We start from the raw sequence: 18,426 nt of genomic DNA on the forward strand, positions 1-18,426 counted from the left end.
TTCGACTCTAGTCTTCTCTCCTTCAGGGATATTTGATTCTTTCCTCCTAGAAATTTGACCAGGGCATGAGACTGACTCGCAGTCACAGGTGCAGGACAAAGCAGGAGGCATTTAGTAGATCTTTTACTTCAGAGGACGTAGGTAACTTGGCAAGCAGGAACACAGGAGGGATTGGTTGGGCCCCTGACATGCGATGGGGTGAGCCTGTGTTCTGTGAAGTGACTTCCTGGGAGGAGTAGCCTCAGGAGAGGTGAGGTGCCTGTGCTGCGGTTGGGGCTTTTCCACACTGCTTGTTGTGGCCATCAGCTAAAGCCCACCAAGGCCTCGGAGACCTTGTTTTGAAAGCGGAGATGTTCGTTCCAAAAACGGACTAAATCTTATTAAAAGAGCCGGAGCAGAGTGGAAGCTGTTGAGCCAAGTGTAGTCTGAGCAGAAGAGGAGCCTTTCAGACTTGAGCCATATATAAACACATGTGGGTGTATACTCGCCCCCCACACCTTCTGTGCAAAATTGGGAGCACACGCTACTGCATCTTGCTTGTTCTCACTTGGCAGATCTTGGAGATTGTTCCACATCAGTACATAAAGTACATAGAGATTCGGTCACCCCACAAATACACACCAAGCCCTATTTTCATCAGTGATAAAAAAAAAAAAAGTTTTTGCTCTCCAGAAGCTTGTCTCCACCTCCAAGGACCCAGTGGCACCAGATGGTACAGAGTGTTCTGCAAGAAAGTAGCATAGGCCCAGGGATGGTGGCTGCTACAGTGTTGGGTGGTTAATAAAGTAAGCTAGAGAGAAGATGGTATTAATGTTCTAAGGAAGAGAAAAAACATTTACAGTACTCTGCTGTATTTATCGAAAAAATCCACATGGATTGAATTACCCACACAGTTCAAATCTATGTTGTTAAAGGGCCAGCTATAGTTATTCAAGGCGACGGGAACACTTCAACTCTGTGATACACTTTAAAAACCCATAACACAGAGGACATTCTGCAAAATACTGGTGCTTAAGTTATCAAAAGTGATGAAAAACAAGGGCAGAAGACCAGAGGAGATTATGGAGACAGAACTTAGATACAGCGTTGGATCCTGACCCAGAAGGAGGGTGTTAGTTTGAAAACTGGTAAAATCCGAGAAAGGCCCGAAGTTCAATTAGTAATGTACCAACAGTAGTTTCTTAATCTTGACTAAAGTTTCGTGGTTGTATAAGATGTTAACCTTAGGGAAAGCTGGATGAGTGGTATACAGAAAAGCCATATTATTTTCACAACTTTTTGGTGAATCTAAAATTAACGCAAAGTAGAAATGTGAGGGCAAAAAAAAAAAAATACGGTCAGCCTGGTTTCTGAGGCAGGATGTGTACAGACCCTCAGGTAAACAGGCCTGGATGAAAATACCTAGTTCCCCAGCTTCAGACTGTAGCTTTAAGCAAATAAGCACTCAGCCATTGAGTGAAAATTCCTGTGATAATGGCTGCTTCGTAGGGTGTCATAAGAAATAAGATTAAAGTGTTCAGCACTGCCTGGCTTTGAAGAAGCTATTGCTATTCTTAATGCCTGTTGAGTTCTTATGCCAAGGAATGAATGACAGCTGGCTGGAATCCTGGTGGAAAAATGCTGGCAGTTGCTAGAGCATTCTTTATTTCCTGTGATGGGACTTTGCAACTTGTCCTGCTGTTTCCTGGTAACCAGGGATGCAATCAGCCAGGTCTTTGAAAGCAGTTCCTTTCAGAGGTTTGTTTGCAAGGAGAGCCAACTTGCACAGCTTGCGTTGGAACGGAGCAGTCTGTTGGCCACAGGCATGCAGGGCAGGACTGGATGAGCTGTTGCCCACCTGCGACACGGACCATGGGAGCCCAGCCTTGGCAGGTGAGCCTGATGCCAGGGGCTACAGCTGCAACCCCAACCAGGCCCCTAGAAATGGTCCCTACTGCCCTCCTGCCTCCTTTCTCTGACCTGAGCCACGCAAGTCTCCCAAACAAGCCTCCCTGTCTCCCCTCTGGCCCCTGCCTAGCCCTAGACCACATGTTTTGTTACCTCGTCCTGCCACACACTTCACCCTCTCCTGCCCAAGCCAAACCTACTTCCTTTCACTTTTCAATTCTCTGGGCCTTCAGTCTTCTGCTCATGTCCCCTCCCAGCTTGGCTCCATCAGCATCTTCTCTCCCCCATTTCACCTATCTTCTGCTCATCTGTTAGAATCAATTCTTCATCCCTCTCAAAGTCACCCTCCTGGGTGCCCCTCAAAGTGCTTCACTAAATTCCTGCGTCACCCCTACTTCCCATGTGCCACCGCTGCCCCCTGTATTCTAATAGCCTATTTTCCCTATTAATCTGTGAGCTCTGAGAGGGCAAAGTGGGTCTTGTTCAGTGTTTCCCACCCCAGCCCTCAGTCCAGTCTCCAAAGTATGGGCTCAATAATGATTTGTTTAATGAATCACTGAAAGAATAGGTGAGTGGGCTTCCCCCTTCTGTAAACTAAATAGGTTCTATAAACTAGATGGCTTATTATTTTTTTTAATAAATTTTTTGAAGATTTATTTTAGGGAGAGTGCATGGGCGAGCAGTGGGGGAGCGGCAGAGAGATTCTCAAGCCAACTTTGCACTGAGCGTGGAGCTTGACACAGGGCTCAATCCCACGATCCTTAGAAGACCTGAGCCGAAACCAAGGGTCAGACTCTTAACTGACTGAGCCACCCAGGTGCCCCTAAACTAGATAGTTTAAAGAGCCTTGGTAGATCCTCGATAAATTAAAACAAACACGTGTTCCTGTGCTTCAAAGAAATTAAGGAAATCCCCAAGGGCATTCAAGAAATGAGAGAGGGAAAGTTCATCAAGATGAAATGGGTTAGGGAACACAGCTGTAGGCAAAGAAAGTTGGGGTAGCCCTCCTGGCAAATACCAAGTCAGTGCCAGGAAGTTAGTTTAGGCTCTGCCTTTACCTCTATCAGTCCCAAGGTGAGGGAGCTGGGCTTGACCTTTACAATAATTAGCCAGAAGTCTTCAGATTTCTTGGCAATATGGTCCTAAGTAGGACTGTTCCCGGGCTCTTGGCAAAAGCAAAAGCAAATCCTCTGGAAAGAACCACAATTGAGGGGCGCCTGGGTGGCTCAGTTGGTTAAGCGACTGCCTTCAGCTCAGGTCATGATCCTGGAGTCCCAGGATCGAGTCCCGCATCGGGCTCCCTGCTCAGCAGGGAGTCTGCTTCTCCCTCTGACCCTCCCCCTCTCATGCTCTCTCTATCTCATTCTCTCTCTCAAATAAATAAAATCTTTAAAAAAAAAAGAATATTATAAAAAAAAAAAAAAAGAACCACAATTGAGGCCCTCTGGTTTCCCACAGATGAAGTTCAACCAAGTAGGAACCTCCCCGCCAAAATACCAACGCATGAAAGTAGGCACCAAGTGAGAGTCATCAGAAACAGTTTTTTATATACCTCAAAGACTCAATATTAGAATTAAAATATAACCTCAAATGAAATGTTTAAAGAAACAATGGAACAAAAAAAGTAGGCAAAATATGCATAATCAGATGGCTTTGACGAGGAAGCAAAGAAAATACAATAGTTATTGAAATTAAATACTCAGTGGATGGGTTCAATGGCAGATGAGAGCCAACAGAAGAAAGAATTGCTGAACTACAAAGTCTGAAGAATTACAAAACAGAGAAGTCCAATGGGATTGGAACTGAATATATTCCTGCATTGCTCCCTTCCCGTTCTGCCTGAGCGAGAGCATTAGCCTTCCAGTTAGCCTTCGTTGACCTGAGTGATGATGTGGCTCCCTGTCATCTAGGAGTTTACTTTCAAGGTCATTTTCAATCTCTTAATGCAGAATCAGGAAAACCTTTCCCAAGACATGGCTTCAGGGAAGCCATTGACCTTTAGTGGTCCAAAGAGAAGATGGATAATGGACTTACAATTTGTCAGTTCTGTCTTGGCAAGGAAGGGGCAAGCAGTCTTGTTGCATGTAGTCCTAACGTGGTAGGATTTGGCCATTGGATAGTTGTGGAGAGGTAGACTTGAGTTATCAAAGAGTTTTCTAAAAGCGGCTCAAAGAGGGAATACAGCTGCTTAATGAAATAGGGATCTCCCCATCACTGGAGGCATACAAGCATAAACCAGACCCTCAAAGGTTAGTTACATCAGAATCTCTTAGTGTGGCAGAGACCATTTCCCAATATGCTTTTTCTTCATTTTCTATTGTAAAAAGGAGTCTCAATTTTTAGCTGGATGTATGGCTGATCAGAATAAAGACTCCTCAGTGGCAGCTGGGTGGCTCAGTTGGTTAAACATCTGACTCGATCTTGGGGTTGTGAGTTCAAACTCCACACTGGACTCCATGCTGGGCATGGAATCTACTTTAAAAAAAATAAAAATAGACTCCTCAGGCAGTTAAGTGTGGTCCATATGACTAAGTTGTGGGCAATGAGATGTAAGCAGAATTTGTGTATGCAATTTGCAGGAAGTATCTTTTGGAATTAATAACTATAGTCCCCTATATTATATCTCCAAGACTTATAAATATAGGAAGTGTCTTGAATAGGAAAAGGCATACCCTTTTAACCTTTCCTCTAGATAATTGCTTTCAGATCTCTGCTGGAACCTGTCACCTTATCCAGACCGACTCTCCCTGACCATCATAGATGAATTAATGTTCCCCACCTACCCCTCCACCCAGCCATTATTCTCAAAATATTTAACCATTTATTTGCCATATTCATAGCACAACTCTACCTGATGTATACATCTATATGTCTAAGTCTAATGGTCTTCAACCTTGAGCATGCATCAGATTCAGTAGATCTGGGATGGAGGCCTAAAGTTTTGCATTTCTAACAAGATGTTAGGTGCTGCTGCTGTCAGTGGTCCAAAGACCACACTTTGAGAACCACCGGACTTGGCTTTTTAGGTTCACTGCTATATCCCAGTACCAGGAACAGTGCATAAGTGGTGATGGTTTGTAGGTATTTGTTGACTCAGATTATTGGCACTACCTCATTTAATCACTTGGAGGTAAGTACTATTATTATCCACATTTTACATATAGGGAAACCAAGGGTCAGAGATTAGTGACTTGTGTAAGGACACAGCTAGAAGGGGCAGAGCTGGGATTTAAGCTGGGACTTGTCTGTAACCACAGATAGTGCCCTTAATCACTGCACTGTCATATCCCTGGCAGGCTGGGGCTCCGCACAGTCCGACTGGCTAGGAGGTGGAGGAGGAGGATCCTCCTGTCCTCACTTCAGCAGAGGACTGGGAAGTAGATGGCAGCAGAGTCCTGCTCCTAAGGGAGCCTAGCCACTGTCCTTTGGGCACTCATTTATGGGTGACCACTAGGTGGCAGCATCATTCTGATAGGAAGCTGCCTGCTGGGATGGGTACGGTGTCTGGGTTCTGATCTGAATTCTGTCACCGTTAGTTCTCTGGCCCTAGGCATATCCCATGGGTCTGTGGGTAGGCCTCAGTTTCCCCATCTTTACAGAGAGGAGATTAGATCTCCTTAATCTCCAAAGCGCCCTTGCTGCTCAAATACCATCTCTAAGAGACAAGTACAGCCACTAAAATTCAAATACCCCAAAACCATTTGTACTATTTTTTTCTCCCCCACTGGAAAAAAAACAAGCACTACCACCATCACTCCCCAAAAACTCAGTATACTGCTATAACAGTACTGTCCAAAAGAAATATAATGCAAGCCACAAAACTGAGTCACATGTAATTTCAAATTTTCTAGTAGATGAATTAATACAGTAGAAAATAATTATAATAATATATTTTATTTAATGCAATATATCCAAATATTTCCATTTTCAACATAATATGAAAATTATCAAGGTATTTTACATTTTTTTTAAAGATTTATTTGACAGCACAAGCAGAGGGAGAGGGAGAACCAGGCCCCCAGCTGAGCCTGGAGCCCAATGCAGGGCTTGATCCCAGGACTCTGGGATCTTGACCCGAGCCGAAGGCAGCCGCTTAACCGACTGAGCCACCCAGGCACCCCATTTACATTCTTTTCTTATATTAAGTCTTTGAAACCCTGCGCATCTCAATTTAGACTAACCATGTTTAAGGCTTCAACTGCCACATGTGGCTAGTGACTGCCTTATTAGACAGCAGAGCCCTAGAGTATTCATGGCAAATGTTTGTTGAGGTAGGAACTGTGCTGAGTGTTTTATATGCATTATCTTAATCCTCATAGCACCTGATGAGGTAAGGTTTGTCTCTCATTTTTGCTGATGAAGAAACTGAGGCTCAGAGACACTGAGTGTCTTGGCCAAGATCACACATTGCAAGTAAGCAGAAGAGTCTGGATTTGAGCTTGGCTCTGTCTGTTTCCAGAATCTGGGCTTTTCATCATGACATAATCTTCCCCTGGTGGTAGATATGCAGTCATGGGGGGCCCACTGACAGGGTTCCAAATCCAGGGAGTGCAAAAGCCTGGGAGCCAACAAGAGAGGCTGTAAGGGTAGAAGGCGAGGCCTTAAGCTGTCATTCTCCCACCCTAGTTATGTATTTGGCAATGTCGAGCTTGCCTGGCAAACTACCAGTGACTCTGTCAAGGAGAAATCATGATCTTAGGAAAATCATATTTGCATGATAACTAATTGAGCTTACAAAAAAAAAAAAAAAACCCGAAAGACAAAAAAACCTTGCATCAGAAGAAAATGAAAATTGAGACCTGCAGAACAATAGGATTAAACTGCAGGTGAGTACAGAAGCGGGTAGAATTCCAAGGGCCCAATGGGTTGAGGTTGTAGTAAGGTAAGTGGTGGCTTTCCCTCAGGAAAAATAATGATGATATTAATAGCTAAAATTTATTATGTACTTACCAAGCAACTTAAATGTAGCATCTTATTAATCCTCGTAGTCACACTAGGAAGTAGGTACGACTATTATTACCATGTTGCAGATGAGAAACTGAGGCACGGGACACCAGTAGGTAGCAGAGTTGAGATTTAGCCACAACAACTTGGTCTGGGGTCCGTGCTTTGGATTGCTATGCTATCCTACTGCCTAGAACAGGCTGCTCATGGAGGTAGTGAGCTCTCTGTCTCTGGAGGCATGCAAAAAGATCATCAGGGATGTGAGGATATGCTCAAAAAGGGTCATTCCTGGGTAGGACAGAAGCCTGGTGAACTGATACTAAGCTTGTCTGGAGAGTAATCGTGGAAATTGCCCACATGAAACAAAGATGGGGAAAGAATCACATCTGCCTTTCAAATCTATCCTGTGGGAATTAGGGGTACAGGAGGCATGGCCTTCACTATGACTGGCCAAAGTGAGTAAGGGGTCTGTGGAGGCAGCATGGCATGGTAGTTAAGAGAATGGAATCTGCAGGCAGCTCAGACCTATGTTCAGGTCCCAGCTCTGCCACTTACTAGCACCCTTAGCTCATACTTGTACGTCTCATTAATCTCCCTGAGGCTCCTAGGGCTGTTGTGACAATGAAATGAGAAACCATGTTGTGGGAATCCGTTATTCTCAGCCACAGAGGTGAGACACCAAGAGGGAACGAAAGCCAAGAACGAAGGCCTTGGTGTACTTCAGGAAGTTTCACTTTTTCCTCAAATCCAGTAGACAGTGCTGTTGGCAGCATTTGGGAAACGAGCTGGCTGAGCTGCCATGCTGAGGCAGGAGGGCTGAGTCCCGAGGAACAGAAGAACGGGGGTGTTGGGGAGCTGGTTTGGCTGCCATGGAGGGGAGGCACTGGGGAGGAGGCTGGGTGACAGAGTGGCCTTGCTTGGAGGGGTAGCTTCTGCAGAAGCACCTCACTCTGCAGGAGCTGGGCAGGACCTTTCCTCAGCCCCATCTGCCCCTGTCCCATTCCCTCCTGAGTATTTCCCATCCACAAACATGCCCAAAAGCCATGACCTGAGTCCTCTTCCAGCTGCTGCCCCCCAACTCTGTGCTCTCCCTCGTATACTGGCACCATTTCTCCCAGTCACCTCCCGACCCAATTCACTGATCTCCTGTCTCCATCTCCCATGGCCTCTACGTGGCCACGCCTTCCCCTCCACCTTGTCCTCTCAGCAATATCTGCCGCAGTTGACACTCCCCCTCCACTCCCTTATTGGGATCTGTGAGCACACCCTCTCCTGGCTTTCCTTCTTCCTGACGGCTGCTCTGCACAGGTCAGGGCTGCTCCTCCATGCAGTCTCTAAATGTTGAGAGTCCCTAGAGCTCAGCCCTAGTCCCATGGTTGTGAATAGCATCTACAAGTTGATCATTTACAAATGTCTTTGTTCACTCTTTTTTTAAGTTTCAGTCTGGTACCATCAGCCATCTACTTGATGTCTACATGTGGGTGTCACACAGAATACAGCCAAAACCAAACTCTGGAGTCTGCCCGTTCCAGAATGTGCTCTCCCATCTTTCCCATCTTGATGAATGCCACCATCTATTGTGCCCCAAACCCCGGCACCATCTTTGATCTCATCCCCAAAGCAGGTGCTGTCATCTCTCCTTTCAAAACAGCTGTGGAATCCATTCACTTCTCCCCGTCTCTACCACCACCAGAAATCACCACCATCTTTCACCTAAGCTACTTCACTCCTACCTGGTCTCCAGGCTCCCACTCCTGCTCACCTTAACTCTATATGCCACACATTATTTTAAAACATTAACCAAACCCAGCCCTTCAGGACTCACACCCTCTGCTAGCTTCCCATTGTTTTGAAATAATACCCACTAACACCCAAGCCTGCATGATCTGGCCCCTGCCTGTCCCATCAACAACATTTGAAACCACTCTCCCCCTTGCTCAAAATGCTCAGACGTACGGCATTTCTTTCTGTTCCTCAAATGTGCCAAGGACTTCCTGTTTCTGTGAATGACATCATCTTCTCTGTCACTCAAGTAGGAATGCTCAGCAGCATCTTGGTCCCATCCCTTTCTCTAGAAAGGCCCAAGTTCAGTCTGGCCCAAGTCGTGTGGACTTTCCTTCTGACCTTTGTAGTCTTCATCCCCTTTCCTCCATGCTCCCAGCCACAGGCTCCATCAGGCCTTGCCTCTCCAGCTTGACTTTTCACCACAGCCTCCTAACTGGTCTCTCTGCCTCCAGCCACAGACCGACCCCTGACCCCTAAGCTTAACCCCAGCCACTGGTAGCCTGGTCTCTGATATGTGACCCCTGCTCCACCCTCTGGAGACTGGGGCTCAACCCTGGCCAGGTGTCTTCAAATGCCCCTGTATCCTAATGCCTGGCCTAGAACTGGTGCTTAGTACATATTTGTTGGATGAATGAATCATAGGGGAGGACTACTCAGTCCGTCCTGCTCAGAGGCGCTAGCTGAAATCACCAGTCCAACGGCTATTTACCTACCTGCCAGATGGCACCTGGGAGAAGACTCTGGGAGTTCCAGATTCTAAATTGGTTGTAGAACATCTGACCTTGGGCAAATCAGATCCTTTCCTTGCTCAATTGTCCCTTCAATAAGATGGGAAGAAACAGAATAGCTAGTCTCTTTTTTCCCAGAGGCATTGTACTGTATTCAGGGCCTTTTGTTACGAAGTGCTTTCCATCCGGGCTCTCCTTAGACCTTCAAAGCAGTCCCACTAGGCAGTGGGGATTATCTGTCCCTATAGTACAGATTCTCAAGGAAGCAGCCCGAGCCACTGTTAAAACAATCAGATAACAGCACTCCTGCTCAGAGGCTTCCCATGGCTCCTGATTTCACTCAGAGTAAAAGCCAAAGTCATGAACATAGCCACACAGTCTGGCTGCATACATCACTGACCTCACGTCCATGCACTCTCTAGCTCAGTGGCTCCACTCCAGGCATACTAGCCTCCTTCCCCTTCCTCAACCATGCCAAGCACATCCCCACCAAGGGACCTTTGCTCTGCCTGTTTCTTCTGCCGAGGACACTTCCTCAGACATGGGCTTGGTAAACCACCTCACCTCCTTCAAGCCTATCCTCAAATCTGGCTTTGCCAGTGAGGCCCATCCCAACACCCTATAAAGTGCTGCAACCTGTTCCCATCCACCTGCCCCAGCAATACCTTCCCTTTTTCCCAGCTTGCTCGTCTCTCTCAAACAGTATAGTTTACTTGTTTGTCTCCCTCTAGAATGTCAGTTCCATAAAGGCAGAGATAGTTCTCTGCTTTGTTCATTGATGTAGCCAAAGTACCCAGGAGAGTGCCTGGCACAAAGTAGATGTGCAATAAATAAATGTTGAATGAATGAATGAAAGAAGTGAAGTAAGTAACTTGCCTGGGGCGGGTATAGCAGATATGAGGCTGGAGACCAGACCTGCTCTTCCCCACAAAGAGCCCCTTTTCTGGCTCTGTGTTCATGGCCCAAGTGTACTAGGATCCATGGAGGCCCCACCTCAGGCCATGTGCGGTGGGGACAGGGCTGGACATGAACAGCCTGCCTGCCACCTGGGGCGGCTCTTCCTCTCAGGGACTTAGGGACTAAGGAGGAGAACAGGATGGGCCTGAGGTCCTGGGAGACTCCACCTCCTGGCTCACCCAAGTGAACTGGCAGGAACTCATGCCTCTGGAGCCTGGAGTATCCAGACCAGGGGAGAACAGGCCTTTCAACTGACCAGCTCGAAGGGTACAGTATGAGACTCCCAGGAAGGTCCTGGGTGGGAGGATACACATGCTCGAACAAACAGGCTTGCTGCTCCCTTTTGTTGAGCAGCTCCAAAATCTCTACACAGGCAGGGTCCCTGATTCAGATTTAGGAAGTTTGCAGGAAAAATCATATTGGGCTACCAAAATTTTATTGCACAGTCTCTATGTCAGGCATGTGTGTATTAACTCATTCAGTTCTCCCAGCAACCCAATAAGGTAGGTTCTGTTGTATGCCTATTTGGTTCTGTGGTATGTATGCCTATTTTACAGATGAGGAAATGGAGGCAAAAGGGAGTTAAGTAATCTGTTTAAAATCACACATCTAGTAAGTGGTAGAGCCAGAATTTTTTCCTATAAAAAAAAAACACAAAAAACAAACCAAACACCAACTTCTGGTAGTTACTGAGAAAGTCCAGCAAAGATACAACACACATTATGTGCCTATGGTGTGAAAGGGCCCACTGTCCCACAAGTGTCAATGTTAACAGTGATGGGAATGGAATGTGTTCTTAGCAGCCAGCGCAGTTTGTGTGTAGGATTTGTATACAATTGCCTTTTTTCCCCAACCATTTATTATGACAAATTGCAAACATATAGAAAAGTGATCATTCCTATACCCACATCTATAATCAACTATTGTTAATTTTATCTATTATCTATCTGTATCTTTCTTCTGAACATTTGAAAATAAGTTGCAAACATCATGTCATGTCACCTCCAAGTATTTCATTCAGCCTTCAGCCCCTAAAAAGAAATATTCACGGGCGCCTGGGTGGCTCAGATGGTTAAGCGTCTGCCTTTGGCTCAGGTCATGATCCCAGAGTCCTGGGATCGAGTCCCACATCGGGCTCCCTGCTCCTTGGGAGCCTGCTTCTCTCTCTCTCTGTGTCTCTCATGAATAAAGAAATAAAATCTTAAAAAAAAAAAAAATTCACTTAATGGCCGAAAATTCCATTATCACACCTAAAAAAACAGTAATTCCCAAATATCCTCTAATAATCTATCCAGATTCACATTTCCTCAGTTTCTCAAAAATACCGTTTGTAGCTTTTTTTTTCCAAACCAGAATCTTGTCAAGATTCACAAATTGCAGGGATGCCTATGTGGCTCGGTCAGTGAAGTGTCTGCCTTTGGCTCAGGTCATGATCCCAGAGTTCTGGGATCGAGTCCCTCATTGGACTCCTTGCTCAGTGGGGAGTCTGCTTCTTCCTCTGCCTCCCGCTCCCCCTGCTTGTGCCCCCTCTCTCTCATTCTCTCTCTCTGATAAATAAAATCTTTTTAAAAAAGATTCACAAATTGGGGCACCTGGGTGGCTCAGTTGGTTAAGCAACTGCCTTCGCCTCAGGTCATGATCCTGGAGTCCCTGGATCGAGTCCCACATCGGGCTCCCTGCTCGGCAGGCAGTCTGCTTCTCCCTCTGACCCTTCCCCTTCTCATGTGCTTTCTCTCTCTCTCAAATAAATAAAATATTTTAAAAAAAAAGATTCACAAATTATATCTGGCTATTACATTTCCTTAATCTTTTTTTAAAGATTTTTTTTTTTTTGTAATCTCTACACCCAACTTGGGGCTCGAACTCACAACCCTGAGATCAAGAGTCCTACGCTCCACTGACTGAGCCAGCTGGTTCCCCTGCATGTCTTTATTTCTTTTAAGATTAGTTAGGGCGCCTGGATGGCTCAGTTGTTAAGCATCTGCCTTCGGCTCGGGTCATGGTCCCAGGGTCCTGGGATCGAGCCCCACATCAGGCTCCCTGCTCAGCGGGAAACCTGCTTCTTCCTCTCCCACTCGCCGTGCTTATGTTCCCTCTCTCGCTGTGTCTCTCTCTGTCAAATAAATAAAATCTTAAAAAAAAAGATTATTTATTTATTTGAGAGAGAGAGCAGAGCGAGCAAGAACATGAGTATGGGGAGAGAGAGAGAGGGAGTACAATTCCAGGACGCTGAGATGATGACCTAAGCGAAGGCAGACGCTTAACCAACTGAGCCACCTAGGCACCCCACCCCTACATTTCTTTAATCTTTTAAAATATAAAACCCTCTCACACACATATCTTTTTCATGGCATTGACCCTTTGATGGTAACAGTCACTGTCTTGCAGACTGTCCCTGGAATTTTTTATTTCCTCATGGTGTCATTTAACTTGTTCTTCTACTCCTCTAATTACTGTAAACTGGAACTTAGGTCTAAAGGTAGATTCAGATTAATGATTTTTTAGAAAAGATATTTCCTGGTTGGTGCTGAGTATTACACCCCATCAGGAAATATAATGTCAGGTTGTCCCACTGTTGGTGATACTAAAAGTTTGGTCACTTGGTAGTGACAGCAGTAAAGTGCCGTTCCCTCTTTGCCACCAGCAGGGACCTCTGGGATGATACTGCTGTGTGTGGATATCCTGTCACCCTGCAACATTTCATCTCATGGTTTTAGCATCCATTGGTGGCCCTTGCCTGAACCGGCTATTACACTGAGGTTATAAAAAGGTGATTTTCTAATTCTATATTTTCTTTTATGTTAGTTTTCTTGCATTCTTATGTAAAGAAGAATTTTTCTTTATCAACTGGGATTGAACTATAGTTTCTTCCAAAGAGGCAAGGTGAATTATTCTAATTGATTCTGGAATTGTCCCATATTTGGCTGGCAGGTGCCCATTCAAGTTGGATCCTGGATCCTTCTTCTTTTTTAAAGGAGTTCCATTTTAAAGATTTTATTTATTTAGAGAGAGAGCATGAGCATCAGGGAGGGGCAGAGAGGGAGGGAGAGAGAGAATCTCAAGCAGATTCTGCATTGAGTGTGGAGCCCGACTCAGGGCTCTCTCTATCTTATGACCCTGAGATCATGACCTGAGCTGAAATCAAGAGTCAGACTGTCAACTGACTGAGCCACCCAGTTGCCCCAGATCCTGGATCCTTCTGACAAATCCCAGTAGTCTGAGCATTTCCTTGTTTTCTGGAAAAAAAGATGTCTCCAACACACCTACCTGTACTTTCTTTTCCTCTACCCTGTGATCCAGCTATTGGAACTTGGGTGTGAATACAGGAAGTCTGCCCCAGAGTTCTTTTGTTTAACTGCAGGGGCTAGTCTCAGCTCTGTGTGACCTTGCTGTGTGACCTTGGGTCAGTTCCTTTCCCCTTCTGAGCCAGACTTTCTCCATCTGAAAAATGGGGAGCTGAATCCTGCCTTAACCCTGTATCCCCCTAAGGATGGGTCACATACCAAGCCTTCCTACTTTCCATCACTTTGTCTCCTTCCCCATGCAAGGAGAGGGGTGGTACAGGACTCCTACACTGGGCAGTGGGGCCTATATGACAACTGACATACTACCCTACAATTAGAAAAGATGGAGGGAGCCCTCTCCCGCCAATCCCGGGGAAGCTCAGTCTTGGGGTATACCCTCCTGGCTGGAATTAGTCTACAGCCTCCTCTGGGCAAGGCCAGGTTGATCTTTGGGGACATCCTCAGCCTTGACCTAAAGTTGCTTCACAAGGGAAAGGGTTTGGGGGCGCCTGGGTGGCTCAGTCGGTTAAACGTCTGCCTTCGGCTCAGGTCGTGATCCCAGGGTCCTGGGATCAAGCCCGGTGATGGGCTCCCTGCTCAGTGGGGAGTCTGCTTCTCCCTCTGCCTGCCGCTCCCCCTGCTTGTGCTCTCTCTCTCTGTGTCAAATAAATAAATAAAACCTTTAAAAAAAAAAACAAGGGAAAGGGTTTGCGCTGCCATTTTTATTTTCACAATCAGCCTAGAATCAACTGTTGCATTTTTTCTTTATTTTTAAATTTAGTTTTACTTTGTATCCAAGTTACAAATTTACATATTTAAAGAATCAAATACTCTATAAGGCTTGCTGTGAAAAATAGCATTTCCTCACCTTCCTCTTCATACTACTTTAAACTTTTTTAGCCGATTCTTTTGGTATTTATCTCTGTACCTCTGAATAGCTTCTGGTATTACTTCCTGATTTTTCAATTTTAAACATTATCTGGTTGGTTTTTCACAGTGGAAGATGAAGATTTAGCCCTCTTTCCTCCTCTGTCCCTCTATGTCACTCCTTCTGTCCTTTCATCCTCCCTTATGCCTCTATTGTATTTTTGGTTATGTATGATCAGCATTTAATGTTCACCATATTATGACAATGTGTACATCATTCAGTTTGAGCTACACAGTATACTAGGATTACTGACATTTCCTAAATAACTTTTGTTTTCCCAAGACTTAATAGTTGTCTTGGTTTTTCATTTATTTAATATTCTTTCTTTTTTTTAATTAAATTTTTTATTTTAATTCCGGTAGAGTTAACATACAGTGTTGTATTAGTTCCAGCAGTACAATAGAGTGATTCAACAATTCTGTACATTACTCAGGGCTCATCATAAGTGTACTCTTCAATCTCCATTACCTCTTTCACCCATCCCCTACCCACCCCCTCTCTGGTAACCATCAGTTTGTTGTCTATAGGTAAGAGTCTGTTTCTTGGGGCGCCTGGGTGGCTCAGTTGTTAGGTGTCTGCCTTCGGCTCAGGTCCTGATCTCAGGGTCCTGGGATTGTGCCGCACATCCGGCTCCCTGCCCCACGGGAAGCCTGCTTCTCCCTCTCCTGCTCTCCCTGGCTTGTGTTCCCTCTCTCACTGTGTCTCTGTCAAATAAATAAATAAAATCTTAAAAGAAAAAAGTCTGTTTCTTGGTTTGTCTCTCTTTTTTCTTTTCCTTTGCTCATTTTCTTTTGTTTCTTAAATTCTACATAAGAGTGAAATCATATATTTCTCTTTCTCTGACTTAGTTGCTTAGTATACTCTCTAGCTCCCTTCATGTTGTTGCAAATGGCAAGACTTCAATTTTTTATGGCTGAATAATATTCAGTTGTGTTTCATTCCATCTTCTTATCCATCATCTTTTGATGGACACTTGGGCTGCTTCAATAGTTTGGCTATTGTAAATAATGGTGCAATAAACATAGGGATGCATGTATCCCTTTGAATTCGTGTTTTTGCATTTTTTGGGTAAATACCTAGTAATGAGATTGCTGGATTGTAGGGTAGTTCTATTTTTAGCTTTTTGAGGAACCTCCATACAGTTTTCCAGAATGGCTGTACCAGTTCACGTTCCCACCAATGGTGCATGAGTGTTCCTTTATTTACTTAATTTTCTATGAAATTATAATTTAATCTCATATACTCCCAAAATTGCATCTCAGTACATCCAGGCATATCAGATATCTATCAAGTTTGTCATGTTGAGGAGATGTCTTTCAGAGCTCTTGGGCCTGATCCAATGTAGATATTTTATTTTACTCCTAGAATTTCTGTGTGCCACTCTCCTGGACATCCCCATTCCCTCTCACCAATTGAATTTCAGTTTCCTGTGTCCCAGGTCTTCTCTTATTTTTAGTGAACTTCATTTTGGTAGAGCATAACTTCCTGAAGCTTTCTGAGAAAGGAAAATTTTTGAGATATTGAGTGTCTGAGAATATCTTAATGACACCCTCACATATTTGATAATTTGGCTTAGTAGGGTGGAAATCATTTTCCCATAGACTTTTGAGGGCATTGCTCTAATATCTTCTGGTGTCCAGGGTCGCTGTTAAGAAGTCCAAAGTCATTGTGATTCCTGGGTTTTTATATGTGGGTTTTTTTTTTTTTTTCCTTTTTTGGAAATTTGGAATTTGTGGACTCTTCTTTGTCTTTATTTTTCTGAAACCTCCACCATGATGTCCCTTCGTTTGAAACTATTTTATGCCTTTTCCTTGGTACTCACTGGGCCCTTTCAGTTTGGAAATGTATGTCCTTGACTTCTGGAAATGGTACTGAGTTATTTCACTGATGATTTCTTCCCCCTGATTTTCTCTGTTCTCTATTTCTTAAGCTCTGATATTTGGCTGTTGGGTTTCTCAGATTGGCTTTAATTCTCTTTTCTTTCTGATTTTTCTTTTTATCCTTGTGGGAAATTTATCTTTCTGAAACATTAAAAAAACTTTATCTTCCATCTACCAATTATTTAATATCTGCCCTTGTACTTTTAATCTTCAATAGCTGTATTTTTCTTCTAATAGCACCTATATCTTTATAGCATCCTATTCTTGTTTCATGGGTACAGTATCATCTTTTATGTCCCTAAGGCTATTCATGGCCATTTGTTTTCCTCCATGGTGCTTTTTTGGGGTTTGGTTATTTGTTTAGTTCATTCTCTTTTATGTTGGAGGCTTTCTTCAGATGTTCCATGATCCTTGATTGTCTAAAAAACCAAATGGAAGCCGTGATCCATGAGTAGGGCTTATCTGCTGAGGGCTTCCCTATAGCATTACCTGTTCATTGGGGAACCCCCAATGTTAGAATATTTAGATCATTCCTCCTGGTATGGTCATGTTCCCCAAAGAAGGATCTTTCCAAATATTACTTAAGGGAGAGGCCTGCCTTCTAGCATTCTGGGAACTGGGAGGGGGAGACGGTTGGGACTCTCAGCTTTAGTACTAGCCCATGCTCTTTACTACGCCTGGGGATAAACTTCCAGTCTTCTCTCAGAGAGGGGGAGGGAGAGGAAGTGGGTATCCAACTGTTTCATAAACAGACTTCCAACCAGTCCTCTTCCTCTTAGCCCCACCTTTACTCCCACCCAGTTGCCTAACATCCCAATTCCTGAGCCTGTTCTGCCATGTAAATAGGTAGCTTCTCAGCTTTTCTAGCTGCAGGTTTAAGATTTAGCTTTCTGGAGTCTGCTATGAGATTTACCACTAGTCTATATGCTCTCCAGCTTCCAAAATTCTGCTGCTGTTTTCTCTTCTGTCCTCTTTGTCCTTAGAGTTTACATTAAAAAAAAAAAAAAAAAAAGTCGTTTGTGAGAGGAAGCAAAGCTATATGTGTGTTCTAGCCATCCTTACCAAGAAATCTTTTTTTAAGTTGAGCTGTAATTCACATACCACAATATTCAAGCTTTTAAAATTGTACAACTCAGTGGTTTTCCATATATCCATAAAGTTGTGTAACCATCAACACTATCTAATTCCAGAATATTTTCATCACCCCAAAAGGAAACCCTGTACCCGTTAACAACCATCCTCTATACCCCCTCCTGCCCCCTCCCCACCCAGCCCCTGGCAGCCACTAATCTACCTTCTGTCTCTATGGATTTGCCTATTCTAGACATTTCGCAGAAATAGACTCATACAATATGTAGCCTTTTATGTCTGGTTTATTTCCTTTCGCATAGTGTTTTCCAAATTCAAACATTTTGTGGCATGAATCAGTACTTCATTGTTTTTTAAAAACAACAATTCTGTTGAGATTTTAACTCCTCTTTATGGCTAAATAATATTCTGTTGTGTGGATATGCCCCGTTTTATTCACTCACTCATCAGTTGATGGCTATTTGGGTTGTTTTCACTTTGGGACTTCTAGGAATAATGGCGCTATGAATATTGGTGTACAATTTTGTGGGGGGGGTATGTTTTCATTTCTCTTGTGTAGACATCTAGGAGCAGAATTACTGGGTCACATGATAACTCTGTTTAATTTTTTGAGGCATTATCAAATTGTTTTTCAAAGTAGCTGTACCATTTTATTTTATTTATTTATTTATTTTTAAAGATTTTATTTATTTATTTGACAGAGACAGAGACAGCGAGAGCAGGAACACAAGCAGGGGGAGTGGGAGAGGGGGAAGCAGGCTTCCCGCCGAGCAGGGAGCCCGATGCGGGGCTCGATCCCAGGACCCTGGGATCATGACCTGAGCCGAAGGCAGTTGCTTAACCAACTGAGCCACCCAGGCGCCCTCCATTTTATTTTTTTAAAGTAAACTCTGTCCCCAATGTGGTGCTCGAACTCACAATCCTGAGATCAAGAGTCACATGCT

This window comes from Neomonachus schauinslandi, chromosome 7 (assembly GCF_002201575.2).
Source record: "Neomonachus schauinslandi chromosome 7, ASM220157v2, whole genome shotgun sequence".
Classification (NCBI taxonomy): Eukaryota; Metazoa; Chordata; class Mammalia; order Carnivora; family Phocidae; genus Neomonachus; species Neomonachus schauinslandi.